The sequence below is a fragment of the Gymnogyps californianus genome, chromosome 19 (genome assembly GCF_018139145.2).
Source record: "Gymnogyps californianus isolate 813 chromosome 19, ASM1813914v2, whole genome shotgun sequence".
In the NCBI taxonomy this organism is placed as follows: Eukaryota; Metazoa; Chordata; class Aves; order Accipitriformes; family Cathartidae; genus Gymnogyps; species Gymnogyps californianus.
The window spans coordinates 9,146,241-9,166,275 of NC_059489.1; the positions used below are offsets into that span (position 1 = coordinate 9,146,241).

The 20,035-nt window shown below is 50.4% G+C and overlaps 1 protein-coding gene across 1 annotated transcript in view; it reads right to left on the reverse strand.

Annotated features, from left to right (window-relative positions):
• The window catches only part of TNRC6C (trinucleotide repeat containing adaptor 6C), a 108,970-nt gene extending 106,563 nt beyond the window's left edge, over positions 1-2,407 (reverse strand). Inside the window, exon 1 of the mRNA XM_050908215.1 lies at positions 2,158-2,407. The gene's annotated coding sequence lies outside the window, so the exon portion shown is untranslated. The remainder of the gene's footprint in view (positions 1-2,157) is intronic.
• Positions 2,408-20,035: the final 17,628 nt, after the last annotated feature.

A 20,035-nucleotide genomic window follows, 5' to 3' on the forward strand; every position in this document is an offset into this window, starting at 1 on the left:
TACAGCCCCTATTAATATGCATCACTCTTGCCCTGACACAGGTCCTGCTCCCAGGCTCCAGCAGTTTTCCTCAGGGCAGCACCTCTGCACCAAGGGCTGAACCAGACCTTTCTCACTTCACAAGCTATGTGCCAGTCAGATAACTTCACGTCGGAAAAGATACATTCTCCTTTCAAGATAAGGACAAAGCAACGCAAGGCATTATTACGCTACTGCTAGTGCCCTTAAACAGTCATGTCCACTAAAAAAAGTTCAAATTAATCTGCTTTACTATAGCCTTCTTCATAGACTCAGTAGTCACAGATTCTGAAGCAGCAAGGTTACCCAATACCCGTGCATAACACCGCCTCTGTAATCTCACCCCCAAAAAGCAACCTTAGTCCTACAAATTAAAGAACAAGCCTCCCACAGGCTAAAGCAGTTTTTCTCACTAGTTGTATACAAGTCTGACATTGATGCTTTAACGTTCTGGAAATAATTCCAGAAGCCGGAGCAGAAATAACAGTGCATCCGGGGGCAGGTTCCTCAGCACACCATTTTGAGTTCACAAGTAACACAGTGAAGCAGCCAGACAGATAACCGAGGGCTTTCTGAATTTGAGGAACCGCAATTATGGCAAACTATGTGGTTTGCTAAGCACAGGTTGCACCCGCTGCAAATCACCTACTACTTCCTTGGAAAACATAGGGGGGAAGCAGTGAGAATCAGTGTGCACCTTCCCACTACTTTCTTGAAACGATAAAAAAAAGTACTATCCGATAGGAAACTGCATTTTAATTCTCAGTCGTAGGTGAATCCGAAACACCCACCCACCGTATGTAATCAGGGCAAGATTTTAAAGACACTACTTTCTTCCGAAGTCATACCCAACAGCAGTGCAGATGTTCTGCTCCTCTACACTTGCATTGTCCGCAGGTCCACGGAGCACTACCGACATCCACCTGATTTAAAGCTCTGCATCGTCAAGCAGCCCACTAACAGCGGGATTTACTGGATTTTTAATTATCTTAACTGGCCTAACGTCCAGAGCAAATTTCAGTATATAAATTAGCGTAAGTGCGTCAGATACATACACATGCATAGGAGAGGAAAAATATGCAGCAGACACGGCTATGACGTACTAAAGATTATTTCTAAATTTAAACTGGCTGTTACATTAATTGAATGAATATCTTCCCACAGACACACTCGAGTTGTAGCAGAAAATAAAGTAGCCACCAAGTAAGACTAGCAGTATTATATTTAATGGAAAAAGAGGAGGGGGAAAAAAAAGACAATTGAGTTCAATAAATCCCATAATTGGACCTTCAACTAATTACATATTAAGAAGATTAACCTTTGACACAAACTTGTGATACAAACAAAGAAGATTCAAACAATTAATAAACTTCCAGCGTTTCAAGATTTCTCAGGTTAACAACTGAGCCCTCCCCATTTTCTTCCCCTTCAGCGTCGCAGTTAAAAGCATAAATTCTGTTTAATATTCTCTCTCCCCCTGGACGACACTGCAGGTTTAGACGAAGATCTCTCTGAATACTCAGGAGAAAATTACAGTAGATCCCCATAATCTCATTACGTGGAGGGAGAGGGGAAAAAAACCGGATCTAGAGATCTTAACTTTTAACAGAAAGCAGCCATGAAGGACAAAGCTGGAGCCTCATCTGCTCACCCACCAGAGCAGCGCTGCTGACCATACCCACACCACTCATTTTCCAGACTTAGGATCCTTTCCAACACGCTCTGCAGTCATTTTCACACGTGTAAATTACAAAGCAAGTGCAAACACGGTCGTGTCTGCAACAGAAGCGGTCTTAACGTCCAAGTGGCACAACGTACTCACAAATGGCACTTCTGTTTGCTATTTTACACACAACAGCTATTTGAACTGGGAAAAGGTACATAGAAAAAATAATTAATTCTATCATGTAAAAAAACATTTCCGCAAGTTGTTTAAAGCAAAAAAAGATATCTGATAAAAATAAATGGATTTTGAAATGTTTTGGGGTGTTACTTGCTTCACTGACTAATAAGCAGTAATCAAAAAAAAAAATCTGGTTTAGACTTGTGAGAAAAGGAGGTATGCACTGGCTTAGCAGGTCTCTTCCACTGCTAACTTGTACCATGCCCAGATTAAGAGAGGCTATTACCCCTTCTTACCTTTTAGTCTTTTCTTTATGGGGCTCTTTGGCAGCTTTCGATTCAGTCTTGCTGTAAGGGAACAAGTGAGTATTTTGTCTACCGTGTAGGGGTCTTTCTGACGTGTTCCTTTCTTATTTTAATGCTTCTTTTTTTGTTTGTTTTGTAAGTGTACCCGTAATTTCACGAATCTGAATACGAAAAAATCTCACACGGCCAAAAAAATTAAGGTTTTTTTTTTTGTTGTCGTTTGCTTACCCCCCTCAAAAAAAAAAAAAAGTCTGCCACACAGGAGAAGAAAAAAACCAACAGATCAACAGGAAAACACTATCCAAGTAGAAAAGCAAAGAGCTTCAGTGTTATCCAGCCCAGAGGAGAAGTGCAGCAAAAGCAGGTCCAATTCCAAAACAAGCTTTTGATTTCCAGTGAAGCAAAAAAAAAAAAAAAAAAAAACCAAGACCAAGAAACCAAGACAAAATACACCTTAAAAGTCCCCAGCTAAATTTTTGCACGAGTGTGTCTTAAATACAAGTTTGCTTTTATGTGTTGCAGCAAAACCCAGGAAAGCCAGGATTTGGAGTTGATCGGGATGAGTTCTCGTGTGTGTGTCTTGATGGGTTCTCAGTCCACATGGAGGAGCATCTGAGGGTTTTTTAAAAAGTGCAAATTAAAAAGAGAAACTAGGACCCAGAAAATAGTTTTAAGATGGATCCCCCCTTCAAAAAAAGGAAAAAAAAAAAAAAACCAAAAACCCCAAACCACCACGGAGCCACGGGGGGACCCGGAGTCTCACATGGGGCTCCGGGCAGGAGGAGGATCCCGCCGAGTCTCTCGCTCCAGGGAGATCCGCGGAGGGGCGGAGGATCCGCAGCAGTCTCTCACGGGAGGAGGCTCCGCGTCTCTCTCGCGGGGACCCCAGCGGAGCGATCCAGCAGTCTCTCCGGCGGGAGGAGGATCCAGCAGCCTCTCTCGCAGGAAGGAGCGAGCGCGGGGAGGGGATCCGAGGAGGAGGATCCAGCAAAGTCTTTCACGGAGGGGGGGGGGGGGGGGGGACGGGACGCGACGGGGGGAGTGGGGAAACCCAACAGTCTGTCTGCCTCGCTCGCACAGGGGATCCAGGTGCAGGAGGAGAGAGATGCCGCGGGCTCTCTCCGTCTCCTCCGGAGGGATCCGGCGGGGTGGGCGGCGGGAGGCTGCGGCAGCGGAGCCCCTCGCCGGGGGGGCAGGGACCCGGGCGCCCGTGCCCCCGGGGGGGGAGGCGGGGAGCGGGGGAGGCCGGGGGCCGAGGCGGCAGCGTCTCCCCAGGGGCTGCAGCAGCGCCTCGGGCAGAGTCGGTCAGTCAGCCGGGCTCGCTGGCGGAGGCTGGGGGGGGGGGGGGGGGGGGGCCGCCGCAGCGCCTCTCTCCGTCTCTCCCGCTCGCTCTCGCCTCGTCCGTTCGCAGGCAGGCGGTGCCGGGCTCAGTGCTGCCGGGCCGGTCCCCCGCTCCTCCGCGCCGCCGCTGCTGCTGCCCCCGCCGCTGCCGCCACCGCCACGGACGCCGCGCCGCCGCCGTCCTCAGGAGCAGAGCTGCTGCCACCGCGGCCATTTTGTTGCTAACTGACAAGAGCCCCGCCAGGCAGCGCGAGACCGCGGGGAGGCTTCGCCGCGCGCTCCCCCTCCCCTCCCCGCGCTGACCTCAAACAGGAAGTCGCCCCCCCCCCCTCCGCCTACCCCCGCCTCTCCTGCCCCCTCCCCTCCGGCCCGCGCGCGGCCACGTGACAGGGGAGCCCCCGCCACATGCAAATGAGCGCGGCGGCCGGAGCCAAAGAGCGGCGAGGCCGCGCGCTCCCGGCCCCGCCCCCCCCCGCGGCGGCGCGCGCCCTCCCCGCCGCCGCGCTCAGCCCGCGCCCCGCGGCGGGGGGGGGGGGGGGGGAGGCGGGAGAGCGGCCTCGCTGCAATGGGGTGCAGGAGTGCCTCAGCACCCCCCGCAAACAGTGCATTCACACCCTCCCGTGCAAATGAATGTCGGTGCATTCACACACACACACACCCCCCCCCCGTGCAAACGGCCGTCAGTGCGCTCAGCCCCTCCCTCGCAAACAAGTACCGCGCTGCAAAAACCCCAGCGGGATGGGGGCCGCTCTACGGGGGCGGGCACGGAGCTGCGAGAAGAGGCCTGCCCGGGGGGGGGGGGGGTGTGAAAAAAGGTGCTGCTGTACCCTGAGGTGCTGCCGGCCCCCCTGCCTGACGGGGTCCCTCGCCCTTAAAAATACATCCAGCTGGCTTTGTATGTACCGTAGCACGTATAGTGACACACGCATGCACAGCTGCATGTATCTTTGAGTAGATACACCCATATGTACGTATGCACGTATGTATATACACACATACGCATATGTACACTTGGTTTAGACTATACGTGTGTGTATATATAGATATGGCCCAGCCCTCCACTACGCACTCCTGAATGGCTCTGCAAGCGCCTTGGGGCAGGCTGGCCCCAGGCAGCACTGTGCTGCGTCAGGCCATCGGAGGGGGTGCCCGTCCCTACCAAGGTGCCTACACAAAATAATTGCGTTGTTTTAAATGAACTTGTGGCTAACCAAACCGGGGGAATCGCTAAGAATTGTGTCCCTAGGAGAGGGGAGATGGAAATGCAGCATTTCAGAGGGACTGGTTTACTCCCCACAATAACCACATTAACTATTGGCAGGTTTGAGGAGAAAGTCCGGATCTATTCTCAAAGTACTACAGGAAGAGCGGAATGCAAAAATGAGTCATTTTTGCTAAGAATTGTTGTGTCTAGGTCTTTCAGCAGATCCTCTCTGGTTCTCTCTCCTCTCCTGCTTCCTCTCCCCCTTCTGCAGTGAACGTTTTGGGAACTGCAAGGAAATCTAAAGCCTGAATCTTTATTTGCGCAGGCCATTCCACTTAAATATTAATTGAATGTGGGTTACAGAGCAGGGCGTTTACTATTGCAAGTGGGATGACACACACAGCAGGAGATGGGGGAAAATAAGAAAAGTACAGTCCCAATATGATTTCTATTTAGATTTGTGATGCCGTGCACCAAAGCCACCCTGCCAGCTCCAGCGCCTGGGCAAGCGGCAGCGGGAGCCCGGTGTCCCTTGACCACTGGAGGGAGCCCATATTGTGCCAGAATGCAACAGAAATGCTACGTGGAAGACAAAAATAATAAAATATGAAATATCAGATCATTGTAGTCAGAAGAAAGTGTCTTCTCCAGGTCAGACTGTGGTCTGTGTATATGCAAAATGTTATAAAAATGAGATTTAAATGTCCCATTGTACTTCATCAGCACAAAGAAAGAAAAAATTATTAAGAACAAGGCTTTCTTTTCCCATGTTTTGAATGTCAGTCTGGCACCTTTCACCAGGAGTGAATTCATACACCGTGATGGTGGCAGACCTGGACTAGAGTGAAAATGCCCTTGTGCTCCTTGGCTTGTGCAATCCCAAGAGCAGCACCGGTGCCGCTGCCAGAGGAGCCAGCGCAGCTCCCTGCTTGCTCTTCTTGCTTAAATGTAGGTCAGCACCTATAGACTCCTTCCCACAAAGACCGCCCCAGAGCAGCAGGAGGTTGCCACACTGCTTCTTTCGAAAGAGATTTTGCTCTTCTGATAAGCCAACAACCCCAAAGAAGCAGAACAGATAAAGCCACATGCCCTTTTCGCCTGCGTATGGGACAAGCATCCTCATCCTCATCGTGTACCTACAGGAGGCTGCCCTAGACCACAAACTCTTCTTGGCAAATGCACAGAGGAATGTTCCTGGTCAAATGTGGCCCTAAATTATGTGTTGTGAATGTGCAAATATTTGTAATTCAAAACACAGTTTTAACACACAAGTATTTCCAAGAATGGCTGGCTCCGCAGAGTGATGCCAAGTTGCTGGAGACCCTGAAATGTCAAAATGGAATAAAACTGAAAGTGATTTGTGTACTAATATGTTTCCTTGGCCTTGGCAAAATTACCATAAAAAGCATGATGTAACCTCAGCCGCACAGACAGAGAGCCGTTGTGTTTGATACCCGTGTTCTAAAATACTATCTGTAACGGCTAAAAATGCATTCTAGTAAACCATTCCTTTCTTACCTGAGCTCTTTTACCATTAAATACAGGGCTTTATCCAATGCAAATTTGATGGGTTTTTTTCCCCTGCTTTGGTCTCCTTCTGGGGTTTTGCCTGGGTTTTGCCCTCCCCGCTCCCTTGGCTGCGCTCCCTGGGAGCTCGCAAAGATCCCGGGCGCGTTTGCACCCCCAGAGCCGGGGGCTGAGGCTTTGCAGCGGCTGGTGACTGCTGGCATCGCGTACGGTACGTCTGTCCCCTAACAGCCCCCTCGGCCTGAGCTGAGCCACCGGCACAGGACCCCGGCGGGGCGCAGGCTTCTCCTGCAGCTTTGTTTTCCAGAGCTGCTCCGGCATGGGAGCCATCGCTTCGGGCATCCACTGCTGCCTTTGAACTCTCTCCTCCCCCCCAGCACTCAGGTAGTCTCTTTTTGTCACACATGAGTAAAAGCAGATGTGATCTCGTGTGAAGGGAAGGAAAAGGGACATATGATGCCAGCGGTTCATTGCTCGCAGAGGAGGAGAGGAATTCCTGCACTTGCACCGCTACCTTGTAAACCTCAAATTTCTCAATACGCCCCTGTCTTGGGGAAAGTGCTGTGACCAAAATGTTCACAGGGGGCTGGACACGTGGAACGGATGGATGTGTGAGGAACCACACGGATATGGTGTTATCTTTGCTGAGAGTGACAAAGCTAAGCTAAGCAGAGGTCTCCATGCAAAGTATTCCTCCACCGTAGGCTTTACACCTCTCGCTTGTTTTTCTGTGATCCAACCGAGTACAAAAGTGGGTCAAAATAGTCACCAAGCACTTCTTACCAAGCAATAACGAGCACACACAAAATTAATCTCAAAGCCTGACACCAGCAGTAGCCAAGATTTAATGACAAATGCAACCTCATGCCTTAAGGAGAGTCTGGTGTCTGATGCTGAACAAGATTTCCTAGAGCCCACACAAGGTGAAGCTACACCTCAAAAGCCCTCCCTTGTCTGAGCTGATGCTCAGAGACAAGGTTTTACATATGGCCGCGCTGGGAGGGCAGGATCGAGGACACAACAGGCTCTTCCCCAGGTCTCCAAGAGGGTTATGGATGTGCGAGACACTTGCATTGAGTCCATTCCCTCTGAAGGATGCAAGCACATCCCTCCTGGCCACCCTACTAACAAACTGCATCTTTAGGGTGAATGCTTAAATGAACTTACAGATCATTCTTTTAATGGAAAAACTCACTTTGATAACTTATGTTTCTCTCCCCACATCTTCATGCAAAAAGAATGACTGTTCTTTGCCCCCTCGGTGGGACCATGCCCTGATGTGAGACAACCAGCACCAGGGTGGTTGTATCCAGCTATGAAATGTCCTCTCCGTGGCACTGGCCCAAAGCAGAAAGGACTCCTGAAAACATGGTGCCCCAGGTTCCTCCCGATCTCTGGCACAGACGTTTAACATCAGCAGACCCACTGCAGTGAGCATCATCACAGGAGCCTGAAAGCCCATCTATTACCCCTGGGTTGGATGAGCTGGCTCCCCTTTTTTGTGTAATAACCCATTACTTCAAACACTTGCCCAGAAAAGGTAACATCTGGATTCAATTCTCTCCCCAACCTGAGAGTCTCTAACCTGTATTTCCCATGAGAGAGATGTAGCATGATGCTAAACAGCAATCTGGTAAGGGGGAAAAACAAGGTATTTTTTATTCTTGCTCTCCAAGCAGAGCTATTGTATAAACAAGAACATAAGTGTCCTGAGGCCAAAAAGCAAGCAAGAAGCGCATGACTCTACCCTGCTTGCCACAGCACACAGCAGCTGCGATAACACGTTCTGCTTATTATCAATAGCTGTTTAACAATAAATACATAATCTGCCCTGAACAGAGGGGCCAGAGCCCCGGTCTTGACCCTATAGCTTACCCTATAGCTTACTTTGGGGGAGAGGAAGCAATGTTTTAGAGGTTGTAACATGTGAACGCGGCACCCTGAGTTAAGTCTATAGGCTGGAGAAATGTGCAGAGATGCAAGTTTCCTGTCGTGCTTCTGAGAATAAAAGTATTTTCAAGAATAGGTTTCTCTTGCTCTGGTTTTTACCTTCATGGTCGTCATTTGTTGGTACAAGGAGGTTGGAACAAGCAGAGGGAAGACACAGGCTGTACTAGTGGCACAGGGAGTGCTCATCATCCAGGCATGGCTGCAGATGTTACAGAAAACCCACCACCGAGTGTGCAAAACCCCAGTGAAATACTGAAGTTGTTACGTCTGGCACTGGCAGGCTGATGGGGGGGACGCCAAGCCAAGTGTCTGTAATAAAAATCCTGTAGCAGAAAGGGAAAAAAAAACCCGATTACCCAACCTTTCAATGAACTGGGAGGAAGGTGCCAGTGCTTCTTTGCTGAAAGGGCCTTTCAGAAAAGGTTTTTCAGAGTCTCCTTCAGATTGTTGATTTTTATCTTCATCCCACACAGAGCCTCATGCATGTATGGAAAGCACTAGAGCTCTTTTCCTGATGTGCTCAAAACTCAAGATGCTTTTGGTTTTCCTACCTATTTGCAAGTCTCTTATCCCGATGGAAATAAAGCAGAGTTGGAGGCAGTCCACAAAAAGGTTAATTTGCTGTATATACCAGTCTGATCTTTTTTGACATGGGTAGCTCAAACAGCTGCACCAGAACGAAAAACCCAAGGGACAAAAATTCTTCTGAAACAAGCGGTAGGGAGGAGAATATCTTCTAGCACCCTGCCAGCTGTCAAAACAGCGGTTAAAGGACTTGCAAATACTTAAGAAAAAAAGAAACCCAAGTCCTCAGGCCAGGCACTGCTCCCATACTGCCTCCGCAATGCCAGTGGCAGCCGAACACCGTTCCCTTAGGACAAGCAATAGCCTTTCGTGGGGTTTTGCAGCAGGACTCTGTAGTATACATCTGACCTCAAATGCTAGCAATGAAACAAGCCAACACATCTGACTTCAGTCTCCTACACTTTATGGGAAGCGGAGGCATCACCCTCACTCCAACACCTCCCGTTCTTGGGAGCTCTTCCGGGCAAAGGATGGCAGAATGGCAAATGCTTACGGCTGCAGCTCGTTTCTAAGCAATTGCTGGGCCATCTACTTCAATGTCCAAGGTAAAAATGAGTTATCATAGCCCAAGAACCTGGATGAGACAAAAATAAGATTCTTGAGCAGTTTTCATGAGACCAGGTGATGGATCCAATGGTAAAAGCGTTTTTCCCAATGTCCTGGCTAATCATCATAGGGATAATTTGACCTCTCTAAAATCTCCCCGTATTTTCGGAGGGCCATAACATCCACTTCATTCTTTCTTTGATTCAGCTGGGGATAGTGGCTGCTGCCTTCCATCCCGTTGGCGGCACAGAATGTTTTGAAGGGGGTTGATGCCAATATAACGTCCATTTATTGCCTGCCTTGTGATGTGATGACTTATTATTCTGCACAGATTTACCAGGTATCAACACTTCGGGTTGGATTGTACCTAGGGCAGCTTCTGTGTTCCTGACAGAGCTGATATGATTTATCCCTGGGGTGAGGAGGTGGGAGAGAAAGAATTGCTTGTGACAGATACTAGTCATGTTGCTTAATGAAGTTTTGCAAGGTGTTCAGAGACAGCAGGATGGGGTCAAATCAGGGAAGGTCACGCCGCTGGAAGCTGCAGTCCTGAGTCAAGACCTGGCTTCTTCTCAGAGCCTGTCACTCTGCTCCCTACCCGGCTGGCGGAGTCGCTCGGATTGCAAAGAATTTATTGACACCCACCCACCATCCCTAAAGTTTTATGGCAATATAGATCCATTAGAAATCCATTTTACAGAGGTATTAAAATAATGAAGGTGAGAATTAAGAGAGCAGCACGCTCCTTGGAAAACCCACTGATCATAATATACTGCTTTAAAGAAAGTTATCGTGCAGTCCCCTTAAAGAAAGTTATCAATTAGTCACTGTATCAGACATAGGAGAATTGTTCCCTGAAGAGGATTTTAGGAGGAAAGCCATTGACTAAGTGATGAATTTATCACTAGGGGTTGCATGGCTCCATGGATTAAGATGACATGGCACAGAGGACTCGGAGAGCAGACCGAGAGCCTGGTGACTCCGGAGAGGTTTGGGAAGGCTGTTTGCACTGCGCAGGCATCGGTGCGGGGTGAGATGCCCATGCTGCTCCCAGGCAGGGTGACGGCACGGTCAGGGAGGAGACGTGACACCAGTGGGGTGGATCAGAGCTCCCACATGTCCAGCGAGCTTGGAGCGCTGGGCAGACAGGCCCACAGCTGCCTGTACCTGCCCACACCTGCCCGCAAGGAGCCGTGGTGTTGGCTTGGGAATACTACCTCATGCTTTCCTTCCCCCACATCTTTCCAGACCACCATAACGCACCGTGTAAGAGGAAAGCACTACGGATTTTCTGATACAGGTGCCCCACTGAAACCAGGGGACATCAGAGCTGATGTCAAACACGCATCTGTCGGCGTGTGTGTAGGGGAGATTTGTCCATCCCTGCAGCTGAGCTGTGAAACGCCCTGGGGCGAACCAGCAGACAACAAAAGCTGAAGTCAAAGTACAAGAATCCGGCATCCACTGAGGCCAACGGAAAGACTTTAAAACATTTTTATACCCTGAAAGTGCTCTGGCTTTCTGCTCTGTTCAGCACTCCCTTGGCTCCCCGGCACACATGGTGCACGGATCAATGTGCCAATAGACTCCCTCCGTCCCAGCTAAAATCTTCATTCCAAATTGGCTACAAGGATTAATTTTTTTCCATGTGTTTTTTCATCATTTCTCCTGCAGGCACTGGGAGAATACAGTATTTCCCTACAGGAACCTGCTGCGTCCATGCTGGTCCTCTCATGGTGACGGGACCAAGTGATCTGGCCACTGGAGGATGTCCCTTTCCGCTACAGCCATCCCCTCCGCAACGCGCTGGAGGATGCTGCATCCTCGAGGATGCCTGTCCTGCTTGCCTCCTGCAGCTCAGCTGTGCAGTTCAGATAACTGAACATGGGCAGAGGAAGGAGCCACCGGGAAATGGCTTTTCTTGGTGGACAAACATCGCCTGGTAACGTCACATCTAGACACGATGAGTACACATGAGCCCGTTCCCATCCCAGCAGTCTGGGGAAGGCAGCACATAAGAAAGAGGCTTGTAGTATGGAAAGGTTGTGAATGTTTTCTAAACTTGAGGGAAACTGCAGTATTTCCGTGAAAATGGAATAAACTTGCAAAATACTTTGTTTTGATCCAAATCTACATTTCTCAATGCGAGAAACGTGTTTTGTGAGCAAAAAGCTGCCCTCCTCTATTGCTGCATGGCTAAAATGGCTCCTGGGGTGACCATGGGCAGTCACCCGCTGCCCACACCTCGCTCGGCTCAGCTGAGAAGCTCAGCAAAGCCCTGACAAATTGCTAAGTTCTCCTGAGATAAATAATCACAAACAAAAATATTTGTGTTTACTGTGGGGATTTGTCTGTGCATAATTATGCATTAGTCATTACGAGGACTACAGGAGAGTTTTACACATGTAAATATGTTCAGTTAATTAGACAGGACTGCTTTTGGTTTGTTTCTTCTCTGCAGTCTGATCCTGAAGTCATCAAACACTCCGGGATCATGAGTCGGGTTGAACGGGATACGTGAGGAAAACAGTTCTCTGCTTCCCCGTAATGCAGCTCTGGTTGTCAATAATATATTCCTTTAAAATACTTCTTGTAGCTTTTCTGTTAAAGCCTCAAGGTGCTTCACGCACAATGCAATGCAACACAACCTTCACACTGTTCTCTCATGTACGTCTCTTCAAGGGGAGAGTCAGATGTATTTCTCAAGTAATAAAATATAAGACATTATTTTCTTCTGAAACATTTTTAAGTGCAGCAGCTTTTAGTAATCTTCTAGCATCTTCTCCTATGTATGACAGAGTCTATTAATGTCATTTGCATGAGAAGTACACAATAAATCATTCATGCACAGTTTAGTACAGGTTAAGTGTAACAGCCTAACAGTGATTTTCTGTAAGAAAATCAGAGCAGCTCATCCACTGGTGTAAATCAGCGTTGCTCCATCAAAGCTACTGAGTCACACAAACTAATCGCTTGGCCCAGGGGAAAGCTTTAGGCAAAAAAGCATCAGGGGAAGGGAACGATTCCTGCCACACTTGAAGGACTTTCTTCCCAGAGCTTCTCTCCTAAAAACCTCTCCAAAGACAATCCACAAGCTGTGGGACCAACACAGCCCGGCTGGTCCAAGGTCATCGCTGTTGCATTGAAGCCCCTTGGCTCTGCTGTGGGCAGGCTCCCGGAGGGTGAGGAGCGTTTCTGGGGAGCCAGCCCGGAGGCAGGGGCCAGGGAGCTCTGCGGGGAACCTTTGGCTTGCCCTGGCCACGAGGGTGGGAGAAAGATCAAATTCCCCACGAACCTGCAGCTGTCATTTAGGCGAAAGCCTTAAACAACAGCAAAACGGGATTTTAAGACAGTCTGGTGTCCAACCATTTATTGATCTCCGTTTCACCGGTTAGTTATCCTCCACGTTTGGACCACGGACCTCATTTGCTAATGGGAGGAGGCTGTTACCTGCCCCTGGGGCAGCACAGCAAATCTTTCTTGCAGGAGATGCCAGGCGGGGAGGGAGGGGGGGACCGCCCTGCTGCGCCCAGCCTGGTCCCTTATCTCTGGAAGGGAAAGGAAATTCCTTTGCCGTGATGTGGAATTTGTCACCGGCTCTGCAAAGGGGCCGTGTGGGCATGAGACAAGCGAAGTGGTCCCTGGAGGGGGGTGGTTAAGGCTTTGCACTGGAAAAAAAACATGTTGTCCTTCACCAGCACTGATAACTTACTGTCTGTCTGCGGGCGTAGGCACCGAGCATTTCAGCTTTGCTAAGGCAGGAGGTGAATGTGAGCGCGGCTTTGCCGAAAGATGAAGATCTTTCTCCTCCCCTCCTCTTTTTTTTTTTCTTCTCTTTTTTTTCAGTCTGGTTCTTGTTCGCACTGCAGCGGCATGTGGGACAGAGGCTCATTGTTCCTGCGGCTCAGGAAACACGCTGCAGGACTGATCTTATTAGAGCTCAGGCCATGCCCGGGCCAGCCGGGGAGGGACTGCCCTGCGCATCCTCAGGGGCTCAGCGCGGGGTGCAGAGGGAGAGGCAGGCTGCGTTCCCGACTGCCTTGGGTCATTTTGGACACTCGGCATCACTCGCCCAGGGCCTGATTTTTGGCAGCAGTTTCAGGGTTTTGCTTGTGCTCAGTGCCTTTGAATCGAGGGCTGAGTAGCTCAAGTTGAACAGCAAAAATCAACGTGAAAATGTAGAGGGCTGCATCCAGGACCTCTGCTTTAGGAGCGGGGAGATGCTCTGCCAGGAGTGGCAATACTGCGATGGCAAGGAATAAGCACAAACGACTTGGTTGCTTTTAACCTGATTTGCCAAAGAAATCGAGCTTGTGCAGTCATGCTACCTGTTTCTTCCCGCTGTCCCCCGCTCATTTTGGAAAACAACATTTACCATGCTTGACAGAGACGTCAGGAAGATGTTAAAATCCCACAAATTTTGCGTGTAGGGCAAAAAAAGACTAGAGGAGGGTCTCCACCGAGATGCAGAGTGACTGGTTGGCTGTGCTCCTGGTTTGACTGACAGGCAGCCAGGCGGCACCCCGCTGCTCTGCACGGCCCCGTCCCGGCCATGCCACCGCTTGCCCAGAGGACGGCAAGAGGACATGCGGATGCTGGAGCTCTTCCAGCAGGCAAGAGATAGGGGCTTATCTCGGATTTGGAGGAAAGGCTTAATTTATCCTGCTGGTTCTGGAACGACTTACTCTGAAGTTACCTGAAAGGTCAGAAAAGTCAAGCTGACGGCACCCATGTGGATGGTGTCCTCCCATTCCCCAGCAAAGAGCTGGCACAGGCAGCATCACCCACAAGTCTGCCCCATCCAGCCCAGCCGTGGGTTTCAGCCCCAAACTGGAAGAGTCATTTCTTGCGAGGGCATCTCAGTCCCGGTGCCTGCTCACTACTGCTTTCCAGCTTTGCTGCCTGAGTCCCGGACGGCAGCAACAAGCACGGAGATACCAAAGAGATGGCAGCTCTGCCTGATGCTCTGCCTTTACAGCTCAGGACATCATCAGGATCAGGAATATTTTAGTCACTGTGATTTTGCTATTAAACGTGGCTTGATTTCCATCAGGTAGTAAGGGCTGGCGACACAGCATACTGATTCTTGGGTACATGTGCTCTTTTCGGATGCTCCATCTCCTGTCCCTCCAAAAGACCCAGCTCATCCATGGGCTGCAGAGAAGGACTGTCTCTCATAGACTCATTTTTAATGCGACAGCTGAAATCTGTCCGAGTTGCTCAACTCTGACCTCAGCAGAGATGAATCTTCTAAATGCTCAGGTACCAGAAGGAAGTTGCACATTCCCAGGCTATTTATTTGTTACTTATAAAGAACATCACTTTGAATGCGCTGGCTAAATAAAAATTAATTGTGTTAAAAATTCAGGTTAACGAATGCTGTAAGAAGTTGTCTTAAGGGAAATAAAAGGGAAAAAAAATCTCGGGCACTAATGATTAGAGCAAAACCCTGATGTTAGGAGGACTTCGTCTCAGTGGAAGCAAGTTACTCATCTTTTCCAGAAGATAGATGCATGCATTGCAAATTGTTTATTTTGTACTCTCTGAAGTGGTTAATCTACATGCGGAGCAATGAAAAGGTGGCTTATTAGGCTAATTGCTAATAAAAAAAAAAGAAAAAAAAAACAGAACTACTGTGAGCAAATATTTAAAAACAGATGCAGAAGGCTGTGAAAACAAACACAATCTCGTTTTTCCATGAAGTTTTCCCACCAGAAATCATGCAGTTCAAAGAGACGTCCGGTTAATATGGTACCTCCAGGCTCCCGGCGCTGGAGCTGTTCATTAGCCACTTCGTAATTCTGTGATGCAGAACTGGATTAATGGAAAGGTGACTGGGAAGCCACCGAGGGACCTGCTAATGATACTGCTTTGTCCTTAGAGAAGTCCTCTCTAGCCTTGCCCACGTGCGGCAAAACACACACCATCAGGATACAATGCCACATTATCACAAGGAAACGCTTCTGAGGGGAAGAAGATGTCATCGCAGAGTGGTGCTGGGAACTGGCGAAACCCAAGATGGAAAAATAATTGCATGCATGTTTTTTAATACAACAGGATTCCCCCAAGCTCATTAAAGCAGATGGAAGTTTTAAAACCTGTATTACTTTAAAAATTAATTTACAGCTGTGGGGCTTGGTGGCCCAGAGAACATTAAAATGATAAATCCGGAAAGGTGATGTGAGCAGAAAGGAGGATTACTTTGATCACAACATGGCCTCTCGAAGCTAGGAAGGGGAGATGTTACGGTTTTGTTGGCTGCCCAACGGTTACCTCTGCTGTACCGTTTCTGGGCTTAACCCAGATTTTAAAATATTGTAACAAATTATTAACATTTCCTCCCAAACGACGTGTGATCCAGAAACGATCTTGGTGCCTCTCTGCTTCATTAGATACAGACTTACGTGCCAAGGAAGGCGATACGACCCAACGTCCTCTCGCTGGACCGCAGCAGAGCCCCCGCAGAAGCTGGACTTCTGCACCAGCTCACGGGACCGGCTCGGCTCCACCTTCGAGGGGCTGAGCGGCTCCGCTGCCGCTGCCCTGCTCCCCCGCAACAGCACCCTGCGGCGAGCCGGATAGACTCAGAAATGCCCTAATTTCCCCATGCTCAGCGGCAGCCTCCAAGGACAAGCCATGCCTGTCTGAAACCACGGCAGCGTGGCGGCGTGCCCGGGGGCCGGGATGGGGGAGCGGGCGCTTGCATGGCTCCTGGCATGCCGGGTCAGTGCCAGGCGGGGAATCCTTCACCCTGCACAACCATCGCCCTCGGTGGGGCATCCCCGGCTGCGGGAAGGGCCACGGACAATGGTGGGACAAAGCAAAGCAGCTCCACTGAGCCCCGCGGGGGATGGACCATCTTTTTTCCGCTGTATATTTGTACGATGCCAAGCACCAAGTAACGGGGTGTGTTAGGTACCGCAGAACAAAGGCTGGAGGCAGGTTGTATTCAGCTCACACCAGCTACCTCTGTTTGCTGGGAAGAAAGGAGCCCTTTGTTTGGAAACAGCAGCTACTCCCACAAAAACACGCACGGGGCGTCTGCGCGTGCAAAAGCCCGCGTTGCGTACAAAAGCAATTTATTTTGCACAAAATGGTACCTGTTTCCCCCCCGGTGGTAACCTAACGGGTGTGCGCAATGCGAGCTGGCAGGGCGTGGGGAGCGCGTCCCAATTCTCTGGAGGTTTGAGTGTGTGGTCGGGGATGAAAGCGCAGCCCAGGAATGTGCCGCTTCGCACAGCCTCGCAGAGCCCACCTCCATCTGCCAAACATACCTGGTGCGACCAAAGGTGGGCTACCTGCCTGCATTTTGGCTACTGAAACATGAGCCAGGCTGCAGAGCCAGCTCACGTTAACATCCATCTGTATCTCCAATGCCGGGCTCGGTGCTGGCCCCGGGAAGGCGCAGCCGTGGATGTGGCTGGGCTCCCACACATCCCCGCATCCCCAGCGCCAGCATCACACCACTGCCGTACCAGGAATTTCCTACGTAAAGGCGGTTTCTCCCTGCAGAGAGTATTACAGGGGTCCCCGGGCTGCGCCGGGGGAGAGAGAGATATAACGACCCGCCGGTATAACGAACCCAGTTATTAGCGGGGCGAGGGACAGCCCTCGCCTCGGACACCCCTTCCCGCAGGCCAGCCTCTCTGCTGCTGCATTTATTATAACATGCTTCTCGTTTCCTTCTTTTACCCAACAAATTAACTTTAACAGTAAATTAACTTTATTCTTTTGCTGGTTAGCCCGTCAAATGAGAGCAAGGCAGATTTTTCCACTGGCCCATTAAGGGAGGCCCCGCGCCTGGCCAGCAGCGCGCAGTGACTCACAGGGTTTCAGGCTGCCTATTGAAGGGATCGGAGCCCGAACAAAGCCCCCATTCACTCCGGGGCTCTGCTAGTTTTTCTTTGAGCCCTCGCTGCTTTATTTTTATTCTTTCCCAAACATTGTTGGCTAATTTCATTGACAAAATTCATAACTTGGTGTTGGAGAGCTCACTCCTATTCAGCTATGAGCGCTGGGGGGTTTTGTTTTTCTTTTCCACGCTGCCCATCTTGCCTCGTTTTCTGCATCCTCCCAAAGCCGGTTTCCAGCCTGTGCTGTGCCGAGCGATGGAGCCGAGGGACACAGCCCTGCACATGGCGTTTAGGTGGTCCTCAGCTTTTGGATGGGGAAGAAAAAGCACCAGGACAAGATCTGAACCCGAAGCAAGAGGGCGATGCCGGGGGCAGCGCAGACGGCACTGAAATCATGCACGACAGAATTGAGTGACCCCTTGAAGTACACAGCAAACATTTAAAAACAAAAGCCTATTTAGCTTTTATATCTGCAATGCTCTGCATCCAGTCCAGTTAATTACAGCTATTTAAAAACATCTGCATTTCATAAAGAACTAACTTTCCTTCCCCTCAGGCTGCCCCTCCTGAGACATCTCTCTCCAGGCTGCTGGGTTACACAGTAATTATAATCCCCAAGTACCTGACATCACCACCAAGTGCAATGCATTATGGTTTCAAAAACAAGAGAAACAATATTACTCAAGATGGGTCCAAGCCAAAATCCCAGCTCCAAACACCATCATTTTTTTTGGCAAAGTTCAGAGCCGGAGCCCAACGCGGCAGCCAGGGCCCCCGTGTAAATGTTACAGACGCAGAATGGAGGAGTCATTTTGTGCTTTGGTAAAAAAGAGGACATTTCGCCTGCCTGCTGACCCAGAGGGTTTTAAATACGTGCAAGCGGAGAGCAGGGCACAACTGCAAGCCACAGCAGCATCGCCATGCGATCAGCAAAGAGCTCGCACAAAAACCGTGCTGGAGGTTAGAAACCGTGTTAGCGAGAGCCAGCCTCTGCCCTCGGAACCAGCTCTGCCCTTCTGCTCTGCCAGGGCATCGCTGGGAGACCTGCGACCCCCTCTGCCACCTCTGCCCCGGGAGCCACAGCCCCCTCGTCCCATCCAGCCCGTGCACACGAGGGACCTGGTGCCAGAATTTGCCAGACCATCATTTTGGAAAGGGATGCAGCCTGGACCAAAAGCAGCCTCTGGCAATGGGAGCAGGCAGGCATTACCCAGGGCATCTGCCTGCGCTGCCTGCACCTGCCTAGCACCAGCACAGGCAAACGCCCCAGAAAGTCCGGCCCTGGGGAAGGCACTAATGTCAGTGCAAGACGTTGTGGGTTTGTACCCTTCTCGCTGGAAGGAGGCAGAGTCTGCCTCTGAAGAACCTGCGACAAGCTTATGTATGTTATATATACACATACAAACATACACACGTAATATATACACATCATTTGATTTACGGCCACCAAAGTGCGCTCAGCTGGTACCTAAAGCAAAGTCCTTGATGGTGTTTTACGCAGCAAATCCCTTTTCTCCTCCTCTCCAGGGCAGAGGCTGGTCCCAGGGTGAGAGCACGGCTGCAGCATCAGCCCCACTAACCTGCAGGAACATCCCCCCACGAGCCGCCGCCTTTTTGCTTTGCTAAGCTCTCGAGGCCAGGTCTCTTTTCTTGTTCATTTATCGGCTTGTTTCCCTGCAGAGAGGCAGCGGTTAGAGGAGAAAGAGTGTGTTTTTCGGTCCACAGAGCAAGCAATTTACTTTTTGAGGTTGTTTGCCAAAACCACATTCCTGCTTCAGCTTCCAGTCCAAGCAGAGGGGAGGCTGAGATCAGAAACGAGAGTTGTGGGCTGATTTTGCTCAGCCGGTTGTGCTCTCTGCCTTATGCGAGAGCTGAGCTCGAGCTCACTCCAGGGTTGGACGTCCCCTGCACCTTCACATATGAACAACAAGCAGGGAAAGAAAAAACCACAAGATTTCCTCTGCAGTCAGCAATACCCAATAAATTCACAGCAAGAGCAAGCCATGAAAAGGGGGGGGGGGGTGTTTGAAATCCCCCAAACCAAACATTTTATCCTATCCTGGTCTAATTGGGAAATAAACTTAACAACTGATTTTAAGGTTGAAGTGAAAAGGAAAGGGATAAAAGCAAGTCAAGCCAAGCGCTGCACCCCGCCGTGATCACAAGCAGCAGGCTGGGTTTGCATCTCTGGAGGAACAGGTAGCTCTGTTTGCCGGGCTCCGAGTCAGCGCGGCTGCGGCAGGAGTCAGGGCCTTCGGTCTCCTACGCAGCTGGTGGGAACTGGGTGCCCGCCACCACGAGAAACCGCCGAAGCCAGGCGCTTGGAAAATGATGAGCAGCCTCAACTGGGAACTGTGTGCCGGGAAGGGTCGGAGGATGGTGGGTGCTGGCTGCGGGGCTGAGCTCTGTCTCCCTTATCTCAGGTGCAGCTCCACTCAGCTTAATGGGATGATTCCTGGGTGATAACTGCATACGCTGTCCCTCGGCCCCAAAGTAGCCTTAAAAGTGCCTCGGATGGGCATCAGATGATTTTGCATGTATGAAAGGATGCTCTGGGAATGCAGAGACATTATAAGCACACGTGGGGAGCCAGGCTGGGGGTGGAGAGCCTGGCTGGGGATGTAGGGCCTGACCCCCTCTTCCCTCTCTCCGCGCTTTGGCTGCCTGCTCGGCTGCCTCCGCTTGCCTGCTGGCTTAGGGCCATCTCTCCGTCTGGACATGCACAGCCGCTGACGCAGGAGTGCCCCTCGCCGTGGCCGCTTAGCGTGGCCAAAAAGGCTGGAAGTGGGACTATTGCACACCCGGCTTTCCCTCAGCATCCTCACTTCTTCCCGAAGCCCTGCTGGGTCTCCGAGCATCACAA